Source organism: Bufo bufo, chromosome 8 (genome assembly GCF_905171765.1).
Source record: "Bufo bufo chromosome 8, aBufBuf1.1, whole genome shotgun sequence".
In the NCBI taxonomy this organism is placed as follows: domain Eukaryota; kingdom Metazoa; phylum Chordata; class Amphibia; order Anura; family Bufonidae; genus Bufo; species Bufo bufo.
In genome coordinates this window covers 15,350,402-15,370,337 of record NC_053396.1, presented here as the reverse complement: position 1 = coordinate 15,370,337, position 19,936 = coordinate 15,350,402, and the positions used below count along the sequence as shown (strand labels likewise).

The 19,936-nt window shown below is 45.0% G+C and overlaps 1 protein-coding gene across 3 annotated transcripts in view; it reads left to right on the top strand.

The window, feature by feature from the left end:
* Positions 1–7,011: 7,011 nt before the first annotated feature.
* Positions 7,012–19,936, top strand: part of LOC121009389 (beta-1,4-galactosyltransferase galt-1-like) — a 95,393-nt gene continuing 82,468 nt past the window's right edge. For 2 of the 3 annotated variants that reach the window (XM_040442481.1, XM_040442478.1), the window contains exon 1: positions 7,045–7,199. The gene's annotated coding sequence lies outside the window, so the exon portion shown is untranslated. Of the gene's footprint in view, positions 7,200–19,936 lie in introns of all 3 variants that reach the window. The other variant, XM_040442479.1, reaches the window with a different exon arrangement.

The window sequence follows — 19,936 nt, the reverse complement described above, 5'->3', positions numbered from 1 at the left end:
TTAGTTTTGTCCAGGGCTTTTTTGTGCCTTTTTTTTTATTCTACCATTTTTTCATGTGTTTTTTCCTTATAGAGAAGTGTATGGGAGAAATGCCATCGCCGGTGAATGCTGTGATTAAGAAAAAAAATGGCATGGACACAAAAATGAGAAAAAAAATGCATGTTTGTACTGCCTTTCAATTCCCGTACACTTAAAGCTTATATCTTGAGGTGGTGTATAATAAAAATGCAAAATCACTGAATAAAGTGGCCTAATAAGGGTCCATTCACACGTCCGTTGTCTCTTTCCTGATCTGTTCCGTTTTTTGCGGAACAGATCTGGACCAGATCTGTACCCATTCATTTTCAATGGGTCCTGAAAAAAATCGGACAGCTCAATGCCTGATTTTTTTTCAGGACCCATTGAAAATGAATGGGTACAGATCTGGTCCAGATCTGTTCCGCAAAAAACGGAACAGATCAGGAAAGAAACAACGGACGTGTGAATGGACCCTAAATGGGAGGAAATGCTGAACCCCAAACACTGTAGCGGGATCTTACTATGGAGGTATGTAGGAGCTTGGCTGTGAGTCTGTCCTTAGCACCTATCAGACCGTGTTCACACATGATAGGCAGTTTAGCGGTAGGACCCACGCCACACTGAGATACCTTGACGGGGCGCGCAGGGCTCGGATATGTTCCTGTCTGGAATATATTGGCTAAGGTCTCAGCTTTTAACATCAGCGTGAGGGTTAGGCTCGTTTCACACTAGCGGCGGGTGAACAGCCTGTCGGATCCGTCCTGCCGCTAGTTCACGTGTGCCCCCGGACTGCCGCTCCATCCCCATTGACTTTAATGGGGGCGGGGGCAGAGTTTTGGCGGCAGCACGGTGAGAGGCAGCCGGACTAACAGTACAGTATGTCGTACTTTTGGTCTGGCTGCTTCTCCGGTATGCTGCTGTCGGAACTCCCCCCCCCCCCCACATTTTAGTCAATAGGGACGGAGCGGCAGTCCGGGGGCACACGTGAACTAGCGGCAGGACGGATCCGACAGGCTATTCGCCTGCCGGACTCCCCTGCTGCTAATGTGAAAGTAGCCTTAGCCAGTATAGTCAGTCGCATATTATTGTGGTGCACCTTTTTTCAGTGATTTATATAATAAAAATGCACCCCCCCCCAAAAAAAAAAAAATTCATGTAAAAAAAAAAAAAGCTTATATGTGGAGTTGGTGTATAATAATAAAAAAAATAAAATAAATGCCATTAAAAAATATGCTAATCCACGCTCAAGGTGCCTATAAACGATCAATAGCTGTCGGCCAACAGTTATAGCTCCCAAATCCTATTCACAACCCCCCCCTCAAAAAAAAAAAACATATGTAAAAAGCGCATGACTTTCATACTACAAGGACACAGAATCTCAAGTCTTGCTTAACTGAATTGTCTGTAGACACTGACAGAGCAGCGGATTATCTGGAAGGAAGCGTTCCTCCCCGACCATTTCCTGATCTCTGGTAGAGGAGACCAAGCACTTACACACAGCGATCTCCTCCACAGTAAGGGGAGCAGTGATCGCTAATGCCGTCACTGACTCATTGCTTGCCGGCAGCACATGGCGTTTACACAGCATGATCTGGTGCCGGTGTAACGTTACATTACCCTACTTCGTGAGATTTCCCTACCTCCTAACTTCCGGTCGCACCGCTAATGACGTGAGGAGGCGTTCCTGAGTTTTGACGATCTGCGCATGCGCAAACGGACAGTTTAGGGAAAAATCTCACAGCGGAGTTCAGCTGCACACCGGGACACTGCGCATGCGCTGGAGAGCCTCAGTAGGGAAATGCCCAGTGCGCCCAGAAGATCCATCCGATCTCCGCGCCTGCGCAGTGTGGGGGTAGGGAGATCTCATGGCCATATTTTCTGTTAAATATATATATATATATTTATAAATCCATAATTATTTATCTATAAATTTATCCACACTTTGCCTAGGGAGATCTCATGGCCATATTTACTGTTAAATGAATATTTATTGAACAGAAAATATGGTTATGAGATCTCCCTACAACCCACACTGCGCAGGCGCGGAGATCGGATGGATCTTCTGGAGTTAGCCGCTGGGCCGTAATATTTCCCTACTGAGGCTCTCTGGCGCATGCGCAGTGTCCGGTGCGCAGCTGAACTCCGCTGTGAGATTTTCCCTAAACTGTCCCTGCAATATGGGCTGAGTAGAATACAGCTGTACACTCTATCTAATTAAAAGCACATGGTAAATGGGCGGCGGTGCACGGTTCAAACTCACCACCAGGGGGAGCCACACCGCCAGTGACAATAATGCCAGTGGCAGTGCACAAATGATTGTTCATCGGGTAATCGGCGGTACATTCAGGGCTCGTTCACCCGAACGTGTGCTGCCCGTTGCCGTATTGCGGATCCGCAATACACGGGCACCGTTCTGTGTGCATTCACTTCAATGGGTCCGCAAATCCGGAGATGCGGAAAGGAAGCACGGAACGGAATACTACGGGAGTGCTTCCTGGGGTTCCGTTCCGTGCATCCGCACCGCGAAAAGATAAAACATGCATAATATTTTTCTAGAACGGAGGAATCGCGGACCCATTCAAGTGAATGGGTCCACGATCCCCACGCGCCTGCCCCATGGATGGTGCCCGTGCATTGCGGACCGTAATTTGCGGTCCACAGCACGGGCTTCGTGTGAACGAGCCCTTACACCGCAGATAATCACTAATGAGTGTTCCCATGAGCGCTCGTTAGCGGTTATCTTTAAGATTCTCAGCCCGTGTAAAGGGTCCATAAGAGCTCTGCATTATAATGCTCCATCCCTGTGTCATTCTTATATCCTACATCCCAAAACCCAATATACGCCCCAACCAGGGAATCTATTGCTACTCAAAGAGTAAATACCCAGCATAGGCCTATGGCAGAACACCAGGACACAAAACCTACAAACGACGACCAGACCGCTTATAAATCAATGTCATTTTATTACATGATTACACATATTACACAGACATGATTGAAAAGAACGTGGGGGCAGGGAAAGAAATGACATCATCTGGAGGATAACCACAGCGGATACCACGTCCATAGATCAGTCCATCTGTATGATACAGGATAAAGTGCAAGAACAGGTTCATTCACAATCAAAAGGACATTGAACGGTTACCCATGCGGTGCCTCCTCCATACAGATGGACTGATCTATGGACGTGGTATCCGCTGTGGTTATCCTCCAGATGATGTCATTTCTTTCCCTGCCCCCACGTTCTTTTCAATCATGTCTGTGTAATATGTGTAATCATGTAATAAAATGACATTGATTTATAAGCCGTCTGGTCGTCGTTTGTAGGTTTTGTATCCTACATCCATCTGTCCATCATTCCTATATCATCCATCCATCTGTCCATCATTCCTATATCATCCATCCATCTGTCCATCATTCCTATACCATACATCCACCTGTCCATCATTCCTATATCATCCATCCATCTGTCCATCCATCTGTCCATCCATCATCCATCCATCTGTCCATCATTCCTATATCATACATCCATCTGTCCATCATTCCTATATCATCCATCCATCTGTCCATCATTCATATATCATGCATCCATCTGTCCATCATTCCTATACCATCCATCCATCTGTCCATCATTCCTATATCATACATTCATCTGTCCATCATTCCTATATCATCCATCCATCTGTCCATCATTCCTATATCATACATTCATCTGTCCATCATTCCTATATCATCCATCCATCTGTCCATCATTCCTATACCATCCATCCATCTGTCCATCATTCCTATATCATACATCCATCTGTCCATCATTCCTATACCATCCGTCCATCTGTCCATCATTCCTATATCATCCATCCATCTGTCCATCATTCCTATATCATACATCCATCTGTCCATCATTCCTATACCATCCATCCATCTGTCCATCATTCCTTTATCATACATCCCATCTGTCCATCATTCCTATATCATCCATCCATCTGTCCATCATTCCTATATCATCCATCCATCTGTCCATCATTCCTATACCATACATCCACCTGTCCATCATTCCTATATCATCCATCCATCTGTCCATCCATCTGTCCATCCATCATCCATCCATCTGTCCATCATTCCTATATCATACATCCATCTGTCCATCATTCCTATATCATCCATCCATCTGTCCATCATTCATATATCATTCATCCATCTGTCCATCATTCCTATACCATCCATCCATCTGTCCATCATTCCTATATCATACATTCATCTGTCCATCATTCCTATATCATCCATCCATCTGTCCATCATTCCTATATCATACATTCATCTGTCCATCATTCCTATATCATCCATCCATCTGTCCATCATTCCTATACCATCCATCCATCTGTCCATCATTCCTATATCATACATCCATCTGTCCATCATTCCTATACCATCCGTCCATCTGTCCATCATTCCTATATCATACATCCATCTGTCCATCATTCCTATATCATACATCCATCTGTCCATCATTCCTATACCATCCATCCATCTGTCCATCATTCCTTTATCATACATCCCATCTGTCCATCATTCCTATATCATCCATCCATCTGTCCATCATTCCTATATCATACATCCATCTGTCCATCATTCCTATATCATACATCCATCTGTCCATCATTCCTATATCCTACATCCATCTGTCCATCATTCCTATATCATCCATCCATCTGTCCATCATTCCTATATCATCCATCCATCTGTCCATCATTCCTATATCATACATACATCTGTCCATCATTCCTATATCATCCAGCCATCTGTCCATCATTCCTATATCATCCATCCATCTGTCCATCATTCCTATATCATCCATCCATCTGTCCATCATTCCTATACCATCCATCCATCTGTCCATCATTCCTATATCATCCATCCATCTGTCCATCATTCCTATACCATCCATCCATCTGTCCATCATTCCTATATCATACATCCATCTTTCCATCATTCCTATATCATCCATCCATCTGTCCATCATTCCTATATCATCCATCCATCTGTCCATCATTCCTATATCATCCATCCATCTGTCCATCATTCCTATACCATACATCCCATCTGTCCATCATTCCTATACCATACATCCCATCTGTCCATCATTCCTATATCATCCATCCATCTGTCCATCATTCCTATATCATCCATCCATCTGTCCATCATTCCTATATCATACATCCATCTGTCCATTATTCCTATACCATCCATCCATCTGTCCATCATTCCTATACCATCCATCCATCTGTCCATCATTCCTATATCATCCATCCATCTGTCCATCATTCCTATATCATCCATCCATCTGTCCATCATTCCTATATCATCCATCCATCTGTCCATCATTCCTATATCATACATCCATCTGTCCATCATTCCTATATCATCCATCCATCTGTCCATCATTCCTATACCATACATCCCATCTGTCCATCATTCCTATATCATCCATCCATCTGTCCATCATTCCTATACCATACATCCCATCTGTCCATCATTCCTATATCATCCATCCATCTGTCCATCATTCCTATACCATACATCCCATCGGTCCATCATTCCTATATCATCCATCCATCTGTCCATCATTCCTATATCATCCATCCATCTGTCCATCATTCCTATACCATACATCCATCTGTCCATCATTCCTATATCATGCATCCATCTGTCCATCATTCCTATATCATCCATCCATCTGTCCATCATTCCTATATCATACATCCATCTGTCCATCATTCCTATTCCATCCGTCCATCTGTCCATCATTCCTATACCATCCATCCATCTGTCCATCATTCCTATATCATACATCCATCTGTCCATCATTCCTATACCATACATCCCATCTGTGCATCATTCCTATATCATCCATCCATCTGTCCATCATTCCTATACCATACATTCCATCTGTCCATCATTCCTATATCATCCATCCATCTGTCCATCATTCCTATATCATCCATCCATCTGTCCATCATTCCTATACCATACATCCATCTGTCCATCATTCCTATATCATCCATCCATCTGTCCATCATTCCTATATCATCCATCCATCTGTCCATCATTCCTATATCATACATCCATCTGTCCATCATTCCTATATCATACATCCATCTGTCCATCATTCCTATACCATCCGTCCATCTGTCCATCATTCCTATACCATCCATCCATCTGTCCATCATTCCTATATCATACATCCATCTGTCCATCATTCCTATACCATCCGTCCATCATTCCTATATCATACATCCATCTGTCCATCATTCCTATACCATCCATCCATCTGTCCATCATTCCTATATCATACATCCATCTGTCCATCATTCCTATACCATCCGTCCATCTGTCCATCATTCCTATATCATACATCCATCTGTCCATCATTCCTATATCATACATCCATCTGTCCATCATTCCTATATCATACATCCATCTGTCCATCATTCCTATATCATACATCCATCTGTCCATCATTCCTATATCATACATCCATCTGTCCATCATTCCTATACCATCCATCCATCTGTCCATCATTCCTATATCATACATCCATCTGTCCATCATTCCTATACCATCCGTCCATCTGTCCATCATTCCTATATCATACATCCATCTGTCCATCATTCCTATACCATCCATCCATCTGTCCATCATTCCTATATCATACATCCATCTGTCCATCATTCCTATACCATCCGTCCATCTGTCCATCATTCCTATATCATACATCCATCTGTCCATCATTCCTATATCATCCATCCATCTGTCCATCATTCCTATACCATCCATCACAGCTGTTTATCATGTTACTACCCTCGTCAGTCACACCCGATACATAACGGGCACCTCTCGCTGACTCTCGGGTCGTCCATCACACATGTCAATCACTCCTCCCATCCCAGGACGTTCTGCAGCAGCTGTGTGCTCCCTGCACGCTGCCTCTCCTCCCCGGGCGGGGTCTCCCTCCTTCTCCCTCCCCCAGCCCAGCAGCGTGTCCCAGCAGAGCGGATCACTATGTCCTGGGAAGGAGATCAACTGGACGATCAGCGCTGAGGTAAAACGGATCGATCGCTGGATCTCCCGGATCCCTTCTCTGTGGGCTGCAGTCTGTGTCCCGGGCAGAGCCCCAGTCCCAGGTCAGATCCTCCCTGGATATGGAGGGGTGGGAGCTGCACTGGGAGTACTGGGTGAACAATGGGGGGAAGTGACCAGACCTGGGGGGAGACTTGGGGTGACCTGGTGGCAAACATGGTGCTGTACCTGTAGTGACCTGGTGGTGTACTTATAGTACAGTCATGTGTGTGTGTGACCTGGTGGTGTACTTATAGTGCAGTCATCTGTGTGTGACCTGTAGTTATAGTACAGTCATCTGTGTGTGACCTGTAGTTATAGTACAGTCATCTGTGTGACCTGTAGTTATAGTACAGTCATCTGTGTGTGACCTGTAGTTATAGTACAGTCATCTGTGTGTGACCTGTAGTTATAGTACAGTCATCTGTGTGTGACCTGTAGTTATAGTACAGTCATCTGTGTGTGACCTGTAGTTATAGTACAGTCATCTGTGTGTGACCTGTAGTTATAGTACAGTCATCTGTGTGTGACCTGTAGTTATAGTACAGTCATCTGTGTGACCTGTAGTTATAGTACAGTCATCTGTGTGACCTGTAGTTATAGTACAGTCATCTGTGTGTGACCTGTAGTTATAGTACAGTCATCTGTGTGACCTGTAGTTATAGTACAGTCATCTGTGTGACCTGTAGTTATAGTACAGTCATCTGTGTGTGACCTGTAGTTATAGTACAGTCATCTGTGTGACCTGTAGTTATAGTACAGTCATCTGTGTGACCTGTAGTTATAGTACAGTCATCTGTGTGACCTGTAGTTATAGTACAGTCATCTGTGTGACCTGTAGTTATAGTGCAGCCATCTGTGTGACCTGTAGTTATAGTACAGTCATCTGTGTGACCTGTAGTTATAGTACAGTCATCTGTGTGTGACCTGTAGTTATAGTACAGTCATCTGTGTGACCTGTAGTTATAGTACAGTCATCTGTGTGTGACCTGTAGTTATAGTGCAGCCATCTGTGTGACCTGTAGTTATAGTACAGTCATCTGTGTGACCTGTAGTTATAGTACAGTCATCTGTGTGTGACCTGTAGTTATAGTACAGTCATCTGTGTGACCTGTAGTTATAGTACAGTCATCTGTGTGACCTGTAGTTATAGTACAGTCATCTGTGTGACCTGTAGTTATAGTACAGTCATCTGTGTGACCTGTAGTTATAGTGCAGCCATCTGTGTGACCTGTAGTTATAGTACAGTCATCTGTGTGACCTGTAGTTATAGTACAGTCATCTGTGTGTGACCTGTAGTTATAGTACAGTCATCTGTGTGACCTGTAGTTATAGTGCAGCCATCTGTGTGACCTGTAGTTATAGTACAGTCATCTGTGTGACCTGTAGTTATAGTACAGTCATCTGTGTGTGACCTGTAGTTATAGTACAGTCATCTGTGTGACCTGTAGTTATAGTACAGTCATCTGTGTGACCTGTAGTTATAGTACAGTCATCTGTGTGACCTGTAGTTATAGTGCAGCCATCTGTGTGACCTGTAGTTATAGTACAGTCATCTGTGTGTGACCTGTAGTTATAGTGCAGTCATCTGTGTGTGACCTGTAGTTATAGTACAGTCATCTGTGTGTGACCTGTAGTTATAGTGCAGTCATCTGTGTGTGACCTGTAGTTATAGTACAGTCATCTGTGTGTGACCTGTAGTTATAGTACAGTCATCTGTGTGACCTGTAGTTATAGTGCAGCCATCTGTGTGACCTGTAGTTATAGTACAGTCATCTGTGTGTGACCTGTAGTTATAGTACAGTCATCTGTGTGACCTGTAGTTATAGTACAGTCATCTGTGTGACCTGTAGTTATAGTACAGTCATCTGTGTGACCTGTAGTTATAGTGCAGCCATCTGTGTGACCTGTAGTTATAGTACAGTCATCTGTGTGTGACCTGTAGTTATAGTACAGTCATCTGTGTGTGACCTGTAGTTATAGTGCAGTCATCTGTGTGTGACCTGTAGTTATAGTACAGTCATCTGTGTGTGACCTGTAGTTATAGTATATATGTGTGTGACCTGTAGTTATAGTGCAGTCATCTGTGTGTGACCTGTAGTTATAGTACAGTCATCTGTGTGTGACCTGTAGTTATAGTACAGTCATCTGTGTGTGACCTGTAGTTATAGTACAGTCATCTGTGTGTGACCTGTAGTTATAGTACAGTCATCTGTGTGTAACCTGTAGTTATAGTGCAGTCATCTGTGTGTGACCTGTAGTTATAGTACTGTCATCTGTGTGTGACCTGTAGTTATAGTACAGTCATCTGTGTGTGACCTGTAGTTATAGTGCAGTCATCTGTGTGTGACCTGTAGTTATAGTGCAGTCATCTGTGTGTGACCTGTAGTTATAGTATATATGTGTGTGACCTGTAGTTATAGTACAGTCATCTGTGTGTGACCTGTAGTTATAGTACAGTCATCTGTGTGTGACCTGTAGTTATAGTATATATGTGTGTGACCTGTAGTTATAGTACAGTCATCTGTGTGTAGACCTGTAGTTATAGTACTGTCATCTGTGTGTGACCTGTAGTTATAGTATATATGTGTGTGACCTGTAGTTATAGTACAGTCATCTGTGTGTGACCTGTAGTTATAGTACAGTCATCTGTGTGTGACCTGTAGTTATAGTACAGTCATCTGTGTGTGACCTGTAGTTATAGTACAGTCATCTGTGTGACCTGTAGTTATAGTACTGTCATCTGTGTGTGACCTGTAGTTATAGTATATATGTGTGTGACCTGTAGTTATAGTATATATGTGTGTGACCTGTAGTTATAGTACAGTCATCTGTGTGTGACCTGTAGTTATAGTACAGTCATCTGTGTGTGACCTGTAGTTATAGTACAGTCATCTGTGTGTGACCTGTAGTTATAGTGCAGTCATCTGTGTGTGACCTGTAGTTATAGTACAGTCATCTGTGTGTGACCTGTAGTTATAGTGCAGTCATCTGTGTGTGACCTGTAGTTATAGTGCAGTCATCTGTGTGTGACCTGTAGTTATAGTACAGTCATCTGTGTGTGACCTGTAGTTATAGTGCAGTCATCTGTGTGTGACCTGTAGTTATAGTACAGTCATCTGTGTGTGACCTGTAGTTATAGTACAGTCATCTGTGTGTGACCTGTAGTTATAGTACAGTCATCTGTGTGTGACCTGTAGTTATAGTATATATGTGTGTGACCTGTAGTTATAGTATATATGTGTGTGACCTGTAGTTATAGTACAGTCATGTGTGTGACCTGTAGTTATAGTACAGTCATGTGTGTGTGACCTGTAGTTATAGTACAGTCATCTGTGTGTAACCTGTAGTTATAGTACAGTCATCTGTGTGTGACCTGTAGTTATAGTACAGTCATCTGTGTGTGACCTGTAGTTATAGTACAGTCATCTGTGTGACCTGTAGTTATAGTACAGTCATCTGTGTGTGACCTGTAGTTATAGTACAGTCATCTGTGTGTGACCTGTAGTTATAGTACAGTCATCTGTGTGTGACCTGTAGTTATAGTATATATGTGTGTGACCTGTAGTTATAGTACAGTCATCTGTGTGACCTGTAGTTATAGTACAGTCATCTGTGTGTGACCTGTAGTTATAGTACAGTCATCTGTGTGTGACCTGTAGTTATAGTACAGTCATCTGTGTGTGACCTGTAGTTATAGTGCAGCCATCTGTGTGACCTGTAGTTATAGTACAGTCATCTGTGTGTGACCTGTAGTTATAGTACAGTCATCTGTGTGTGACCTGTAGTTATAGTACAGTCATCTGTGTGTGACCTGTAGTTATAGTACAGTCATCTGTGTGTGACCTGTAGTTATAGTACAGTCATCTGTGTGTGACCTGTAGTTATAGTATATATGTGTGCTCCAGCTGGAGACAGTTGTTTGTGGCAGCAGTGGTTTTCCTGAGAAGGGACAATGCTGTTGTGATTGGCAGTGGAATTACTTTGTGGTGTTTTATTCTAGGACATGACTTCAGTTTGTGGAAAGTATTTTGGGTATTTCCCTGTTTTCTTTTTTCCTCTTTTCTTTTCATATAAATGTACAATATACAGTAAATATGTTAGAAAATTTACATTTAAACCAAATGCTTGCAAAGATTTTGCTAAATCCTCCTGATTACTGTAAAATGCTCTGCCTGACACTTGTAAGGTCTCCAACCTGTCACTGGCGTACTGGGACCTTTATGTGTATGCTGGTTCGTCGGGTAGCTCGTAAGCGATATTCTGCCCAAACATAGTGCAGTGTAAAGGGTCCTGGGTGCACGGACTGCCCTCCAGCAAGTGTAGGCGAGGGCGCCTTCCCACGCTGCGGATTGTGTTGCAGAATTTTCCGCAACTGAAAATCCGTTCCATTCGTTTCAACGGGGCGGCAAGCACATGGATTTCTGCAAGCCCCATTCAAGTGAATGTAACTGATTTTCCGTTGCGAAAAATCCAGTAACAAAATCCGTAGAGCTTTCTGTTTGCTTTCTATGTTGAATTTTAGCCTACCAAATGCTTTGCTCAGAGATAAGCAACGACCATGGAGTTCTGGCGGTGTCTCGTCTCTCTTGTCTACGGCCGGCTTAAAGGGAAAGTCCATCTTGATGATTTTTTTATATTTTTTTGTTCCAGTGCATCTAAAATGAAAAATAGAGCAACTCTGCAGGGAGTCTTCACTATAAACCCCATACAATTTTTGCATCCACAGTATCTATGCAGACTAATCAGACTACAAACAAGCTCTGAGCGTGCTCTGTAGTGGCATTGTCTTCCATATGGCACCTATGTCTTGGTAACCTATGAAGGAGTAGAACAGAGATGTAAGGCCCCGTTCACACGACCATAGGGCCACCGTGCCTGCATTGCGGACCGCAAACTGCGGTCCATAAAACACTTGCATTGGCGCATCTCGGTGTGGACCCATTGACTTGAAAGGGGCCAGATCTGCAATATACAGCTAAAGATAGGACATGTGTTTTGCGGTGCGGAGGCATGGACTCGGAAGCCCACGGAAGGGTTCTGTGCGTTTCCTTGGGATTCTGGGTCCGTGTCTCCGTGCCGCAAAAGATAGGACATGTGTTGAGCGGAGCGGAGGCATGGACTCGGAAGCCCACGGAAGGGTTCCGTGTGTTTCCTTGGGATTCTGGGTCCATGCCGCAAAAGATAGGAAATTTTTCTATATTTTGCCGTATCTTGATGCAGAGTTCACGCGGCTGGTGACTGTGTTTTACAGACCTGCAGTTTGCGGTGTGCAACACAGGTACGTTGGCCCTACAGTCGTGTAAATGGTGCCTTAGGCTTCATGCACACGACCGTATTTTGTTTCCGTGTCCGATCTTTTTTTTTTTGCGGATAGGATGCGGACCCATTCATTTCAATGGGTCCGCAAAAAAGGCGGACAGCACACCGTGTGCTGTCCGCATCAGTATGTCCGTTCCGTTGCTCCGCAAAAAAAATAGTGCATGTCCTATTTTTTTCTAGTTTGCGGACAAGGATAGGCATTATTACAATGGATCCGCAAAAAAAAAAACGGATGCCATACGGAACGTCATCCATTTATTTTGCGGATCCGCAATTTGCGGACCACAAAACACATACGGTCATGTGCATGTAGCCTTAAGGAGTACAGGCCCCCACACACATTAGTGTATTATTGGCAAGATGTCAGGGGAGAGAAGGATCGGGAGAAGTGAATATTTCCCCCGGTCCTTTTGTTTTCCCAGGAGATAAGCTGCCCGCAGATGTGTCTGGCAGCCGCTTTCTCACCTATCCCTTTTGAATACACATACATTTGGCATAAACACGTACATGTATGGGGGAGCCGGGAGCGAGTGGTGAGAAATAGCTGCTGGCCGAACTATAGGATGTTTATGGCAGCTTAGTGTCTGCCTCCAATTGTTTACAATGGCGGTTTAAAGCCAAGACCCTGCCAAGAAAGGACATGTCCCTTCTTGGCATTGTGTTCCAATGGACGTCCCTTAAAGTCGCAGCAGGTGTCCACTTGTGGTTGAGCCCCATTCAGTGGATCTATGCCGTGAGCAGTAGTACGTGGCCGATTATGACTCTGTCAAAATCCAACGTGTGAATGTGCCCTAAGGCCTCTTGCACGCGACCGTATGTAATTTGCTGTATTTTGCGGTCCTGAAAAAACGGATCGGCAGCAAATACGGATTTCGTTTTTTGTGGAACAGAACATCTGGCCCCTAATAGGACAGTCCTATCCTTGTCTGTTATGCGGACAATAATAGGACATGTTCCATCTTTGAACGGAAATACGGAAACGGAATGCATACGGAGTACCTTCCTTTTTTTTTTTGGCGGATCCTTTGAAATTAATGGTTACGTATATGGTCCGTATACAGAACATACATGGAAAAAAAAAAAACGTTTGTGTGCATGACCGTATGTAATTTGCTTTTTGCGGTCCTCAAAAAACGGATCCGCAAAAAATACGGATTCCGTTTTTTGGGGAACGGAACATCTGGCCCCTAATAGGACAGTCCTATCCTTGTCCGTTATGCGGAGAACGCAAAAACCGGAACGTACATGGAAAAAAAAAAACGTTTGTGTGCACGACCGTATGTAATTTGCTGTATTTTGCGGTCCTCAAAAAACGGATCCGCAAAAAATACGGATGACATCCGTGTAGATTCTGTTTTTTTGTGGAACGGAACATCTGGCCCCTAATAGAACAGTCCTAGCCTTGTCCGTTACGCGGACAATATTAGGACATGTTCTATCTTTGAACAGAACATTTTTTTGTGGATCCATTGAAATGAATGGTTACATATACGGTCCGTATACGGAATGCAAAAAAACGGAACGTACATGGAAAAAAAACCGTTTGTGTGCAATAGTAAACGCGCGTTTGACGCGTGTTTGTGTGATTGACAGCAGTGTCCTATGGCCGCAAACGCGCGTCAAAACGCCCCAAAGAAGCTCAAGAACTTGTTTATGCGTCGGGCGTTTTTCAGCGCGTTCGAACGCGCTGTAAAACGCGAAAATGTGAACCAGTCCCATAGGGAAGCATTGGTTTGCATCGGTTATGCGTTTTACAGCGCGTTCGAACGCGCTGTAAAACGCGCAAGCGCGAACTTAGGGTATGAGTGCAGGATCAGACAGATGCATAAAGAGTAATCAGTACTATACCTCTCTCGTGCACCGCTGTCTTCCGCGCTGTGTGTCTCGTCGTAGTTTACATGTCTTGACCTTGAATCTAAAGTAGCACAAACCTCAACAATTGTGATCAGGAGTCCGAGGTTCTCACAAGGCCTGTGTCTACATTTATGGCTCTCCCTCGGTGTTACATTGTTTCTTATTTATTTATTTATTTTTGTTATTTAATTGTATTCTAAATCATCTCCATATAGTGATAGTAATTACAGTGACTGCCGCCCAGTTTAGACAACCTTGAAGAAATGGGATTTTTCTTACAGCCAACCTTTTCCACTTATCCACTGGATAGGTGACAAATGTCTGATCGCTGGGGCCCCACCAGTTAGGGTTGCCAGGTGCTCCACTCAGAACTGCGCTTGGCCATCATCATCATCAGTCCTGTAGACTGTTAATGGAATGGCACTGCGCAGGCTCGTCTGCTCGTGCAGTGAGGAAGGGTTGAGGGGAAGAGGCCCGGGACAGTCCCCCGAATCTAATAGGAAACCTGTCACCGGGATTTTGTGTATAGAGCTGAGGACATGGGCTGCTAGATGCTAGTCCCCATAGCTCTGTGTGCTTTTATTGTGTAAAAAAAAAAACTATTTGATAGATATGCAAATTAACTTGAGATGAGTCCTGTCCCTGAGATGAGCCCGGCACCGCCCCGCATCCTCCGAATCTCCTCCTTGCTCCCCGACGTCACAAAGCTGGAGCGCCGTAATCTCCCGATGCGCGATCTAGCGCATGCGCAGTGTCGGCATCAGCCTCAGGGAACGAACTGCGCATGCGCTAGCTCACGCATCGCGAGATTACGGCGCTCTAGCTTTGTGACGTTGGGGAGGAGATTCGGAGGATGCGGGGCGGTGCTGGGCTCCTTCACGCTGGACTCATCTCAGGTTCATTTGTATATCTATAAAAATCATTTTTTTTTAGACAATAAGGCTACGTCTACACGGCGACATTTGTCGCGCGACATTATGTTGCACTAATGTCGCGCGACAATTTTTAGAATGGCAGTATATGGTGTCGCACTGCAACATGCTGCGACTGCGACGCAACAGTCGCAGAAAATCCATTCGAGATGGATTTTTCTGCGACTGTTACGTCGCAGTATGTTGCATGTTGCAGTGACTGCCATTATAACAATTGTCGGCAACATTGGTGCAACAAAATGTTGCGCTACAAATGTTGCAGTGTAGTTGTGCCCTATCTGTCGCGAGACAAATGTCGTCGTGTGGACGTAGCCTAAAAGCACACAGAGCTATGGGGACTAGGTATTGCAGATGTGCTAGCGGCCATCTAGTAGCACATGTCCTCAGCTCTATTTCCAAAATCCAGGTGACAGGTTCTCTTTAACATCCCTACACACATGATTTTTGTCTCTTTATGTTCTTTTTTTTTACCACTTCAAAAAAAAACTTGCATTTTTTTCTATAATGCATGCAGTTTTTATTTATGCTTTTTTGCAGCTTTTTTTCTAAATGACCATGCCGACCACTTTTTTCTACAGAACCTTTTTCTACAGAATGGGCCTGAGCTGCAATACCAAGCAGAGCCTCTATACAATGGACGGCGCTGTGCTTGATATGCTCTGAGGTGGCCATCGTGCTCCCCAGAGTGCCGTAGACTCCTCAAACAGCTGATCTGTGTGTTGAACCCCTGCCGATCGGATATTGATGACCTAGCCTGAGGTAAACTCCAGGGGAAGAAAACCACTTGTTTTCCGTAGATTTTCAGCTAACATTTGGAGCTGATGTTTTTATTGCAAAAAGTGTACAAAAAACACTAAAAACCTACGTGTGAACCCACCCTAAGGCCCCTTTCACATGGGCGAGTATTCCGCGCGGGTGCAATGCGTGATGTGAACGCATTGCACCCGCACTGAATCCGGACCCATTCATTTCTATGGGGCTGTGCACACGAGCGGTGATTTTCACGCATCACTTGTGCGTTGCGTGAAAATCGCAGCATGCTCTATATTCTGCGTTTTCCACGCAACGCCGGCCCCATAGAAGTGAATGGGGTTGCGTGAAAATCGCAAGCATCCGCAAGCAAGTGCGGATGCGGTGCGATTTTCACGCACGGTTGCTAGGAGACGATCGGGATGGGGACCCGATCATTATTATTTTCCATTATAACCATGTTATAAGGGAAAATAATACAATCTACAGACCACCGATCCCAAGCCCGAACTTCTGTGTAGAAGTTCGGGTTTGGGTACCAAACATGCCGATTTTTCTCACGCGCGTGCAAAATGCATTACAATGTTTTGCACTCGCGCGGAAAAATCGCGCATGTTCCCGCAACATACCCGCACCTTTTTCCGCAACGCCCGTGTGAAAGAGGCCTAAAGGTGGTGGGTCTCGCTGATTGAAACCCCTCAGCTGGTATTATCTGCGGAGCCGCCCAGTCTTCCTGGCGACCTGCAGTCTTATGCCTCATTCACACAGTCAGTGTTCGGTCAGTGATTTCCCTCAGTGACTGTGAGCCCAAACCAGGTGTGGCTCTAAACACAGAAAAGGTGCAGATCTTTCCCTTATACCTTATGTCTGTGGAGGCTCCGATCCTGGTTTTGGCTCACAGTCACTGATGGAAATCACTGACCAAGACACTGACGTGTGAATGAGGCTTTATAGAGCCAGGAGCCAGGCTGAATATGGCCAAGAACCAGTCAAGGGAACCCGCTCTGTTATCTCTTCATGTACTAATATGGCATTCCTTCGGATTTTTTATGGACCTTGACATGGGACCACTATGCTTCTCATCTGTAACCTTGCAAAAAATTCCTGGCGTCTGAGTGTATGGGTGTCGGCTCCAGTGCTTGTTGTGACTGCTTTGTATCACTTTTACTACTTTCTAAACTAAGCTTCCGGAGAAATTCATAAAATGCTGTTTCTGCAGATTCTCATTTTTCTCTCAGCTTCTCAAGTGATAAAATAACAAATACACCATAAGGCTACTTTGACACTGGCGTTTTGGCTTTACGTTTGTGAGATCCGTTCAGGGCTCTCACAAGCGGTCCAAAACGGATCAATTTTGCCCTAATGCATTCTGAATGGAAAAGGATCCGCTCAGAATGCATCAGTTTGCCTCCGATCCATCTCCATTCCGCTCTGGAGGCGGACACCAAAATGCTGCTTGCAGCGTTTTAGTGTCCGCCTGACGATGCGGAGGTAGACGGTTGTATTATGTGTGCGGATCTGTCTGTGCAGATCCATGACTCTTCCCACTTTTCCAACACCTCCTGAAATACCCTCACATCCATTCACCCAGCAAGGAACTATTCATCTCTCCCTCCATCTTACCTTCTCATCTTGCACAAACCTGTTTGACAACATAAAACACTTCCTTCCCAAACACACACAGATACATCATGCCCTCTCTTATTCTCACCTATTAACACTTGCTCTGCTTCTCCTTATTGCTGGTGATATCTCTCCAAATCCAGGCCCCCCTCAGCAAATTCCCACTATCACCTCTACCTCCTACTACAAATCTCCTTCTACAAATTTCTGCAACCCCTTAAACCTAATAACCATTCCTTTGACCCCTGTTCCTTTGGTTCCTCTTGCAGGAGCATTATGGAATGCACGCTCTGTCTGTAACAAACTGTCCTACATTCATGAACTTTTCATCTCTCAAAACCTTTCCTTTCTGGGTCTCACAGAAACATGGCTGACACCCTCTAACACCTCCTCCCCTGCTGCACTCTCTTATAGTGATTTCAATTCACTCACACCCCCTTCCCGGCTGCAAACATGGTGGAGGAGTCGGTCTTCTCCTATCAGACACCTGCTCCTACAGCTCCACTGCCACCCTCCATTACGCTCACCTCATTTGAAGTACACTCTGTTCGCATCTACTCTCCCTGCAACCTTTAAGTAGCTGTCATTTACCGCCCCCCAGGCCCAGCCACCATCTTTCTTGACCACTTTAACACCTGGCTACTACACTTTCTTTCTTCCGACATCCCTACTATCATCATGGGTGACTTCAACATCCCTATTGTCACCTGCCACTCGGCCGCTTCTAAACTCTTATCACTCTTTTCCTCCTTCGGCCTATCACAGTGGTCTTCTGCTCCCACCCACAGAGATGGTCACACTCTGGATCTTATCTTTACCTGCCTCTGCTCCCTATCTAACCTTTCTAATTCGCCTCTCCCCCTATCCGACCACAACCTACTCACCTTCTCTTCATTGGTCTCTTCTGCTGCTCCCCCGGTCCACACACTAGCACACCCCCGCAGGAACCTTAAACAACTCGACTTTCGCTTGCTTTCTGACTCTCTTCTCCCACTTTCTACCATCTGTTTCCTCCAAGACCCAGATGCTGCCACCACCCTATAGAACACCACAATAAGTACAGCTCTGGACACTGTTGCCCCCCTCACACACAATAAAACCCGAAAAATTAACAGACAACCCTGGCACACCAACCTGACCAAAAAACTCAGACAAGCTTCCAGGGCTGCTGAGCGGCAATGGAAGAAATCCCATTCTAAGGATCACTTCACCGCTTACAAGCAATCCCTCCTCACATTCAAATCCTCACTCTCTGATGCAAAACAGGCGACTTCTCACCTCTCATATCTTCCCTGTCCCACAGCCCTAAACAACTTTTAACTCCCTTCTCCATCCCCCAGCGGCCCCACCCTCTCCTCTCATCCCAACTGAGGACTTTGCCACAAACTTCAAACAAAAGATAGTCAACATCAGAGAAAGCTTCAGTGCACAGTTCCCACAGACCCTCTACACAACTGCTCGGTCCTCTTCTCCCAAAACCCGCTTCTCCACCATTACAGAAGAAAAACCCTCCACTCTACTCTCCAGATCACATCTCACCACCTGTGCACCTGACCCAATCCCATCCCACCTCATCCCTAACCTCACCACAGTGTTTATCCCAACCCTAACTCATCTCTTCAACCTATCACTAAACTCTGGTGTCTTCCCCTCTGCTTTTAAACATGCTACCATTACACCCATCCTCAAAAAGCCTTCACTTGACCCATCTTCTTCGTCCAGTTATCGCCCCCATCTCACTTCTTCCATATGCCTCAAAGCTACTTGAACATGTCCATTCTGAACTGTCCTCTCACCTCTCCTCCTGCTCCCTCTTTGACCGCCTACAATCTGGCTTCCGACCCCACCACTCGACTGAGACTGCCCTTACCAAAGTCACCAATGACCTACTAACAGCCAAAACCAAGAAACAATACTCTGTCCTCCTTCTCCTTGACCTGTCCTCTGCCTTCGACACTGTTGACCACTCCCTTCTGTTGCAAACTCTCTCATCTCTTGGCATCACTGACCTGGCCCTCTCCTGGATCACATCATACCTCACAGAGCGGACATTCAGCGTCTCCCACTCTCGCACCACCTCCTCGTCTCATTCCCTCTCTGTTGGTGTCCCGCGAGGCTCTGTCCTAGGACCCCTGCTCTTCTCTATCTACACTTTCGGCCTGGGACATCTCATGGAGTCCCATGGCTTTCAGTATCACTTTTATGCTGACGACACACAAATCTACCTCTCTGGTCCAGACATCACCACTCTACTATCCAGAATCCCACAATGTCTATCTTCTAGATCATCCTTCATCGCCTGTCACAACCAGACAGTTGAG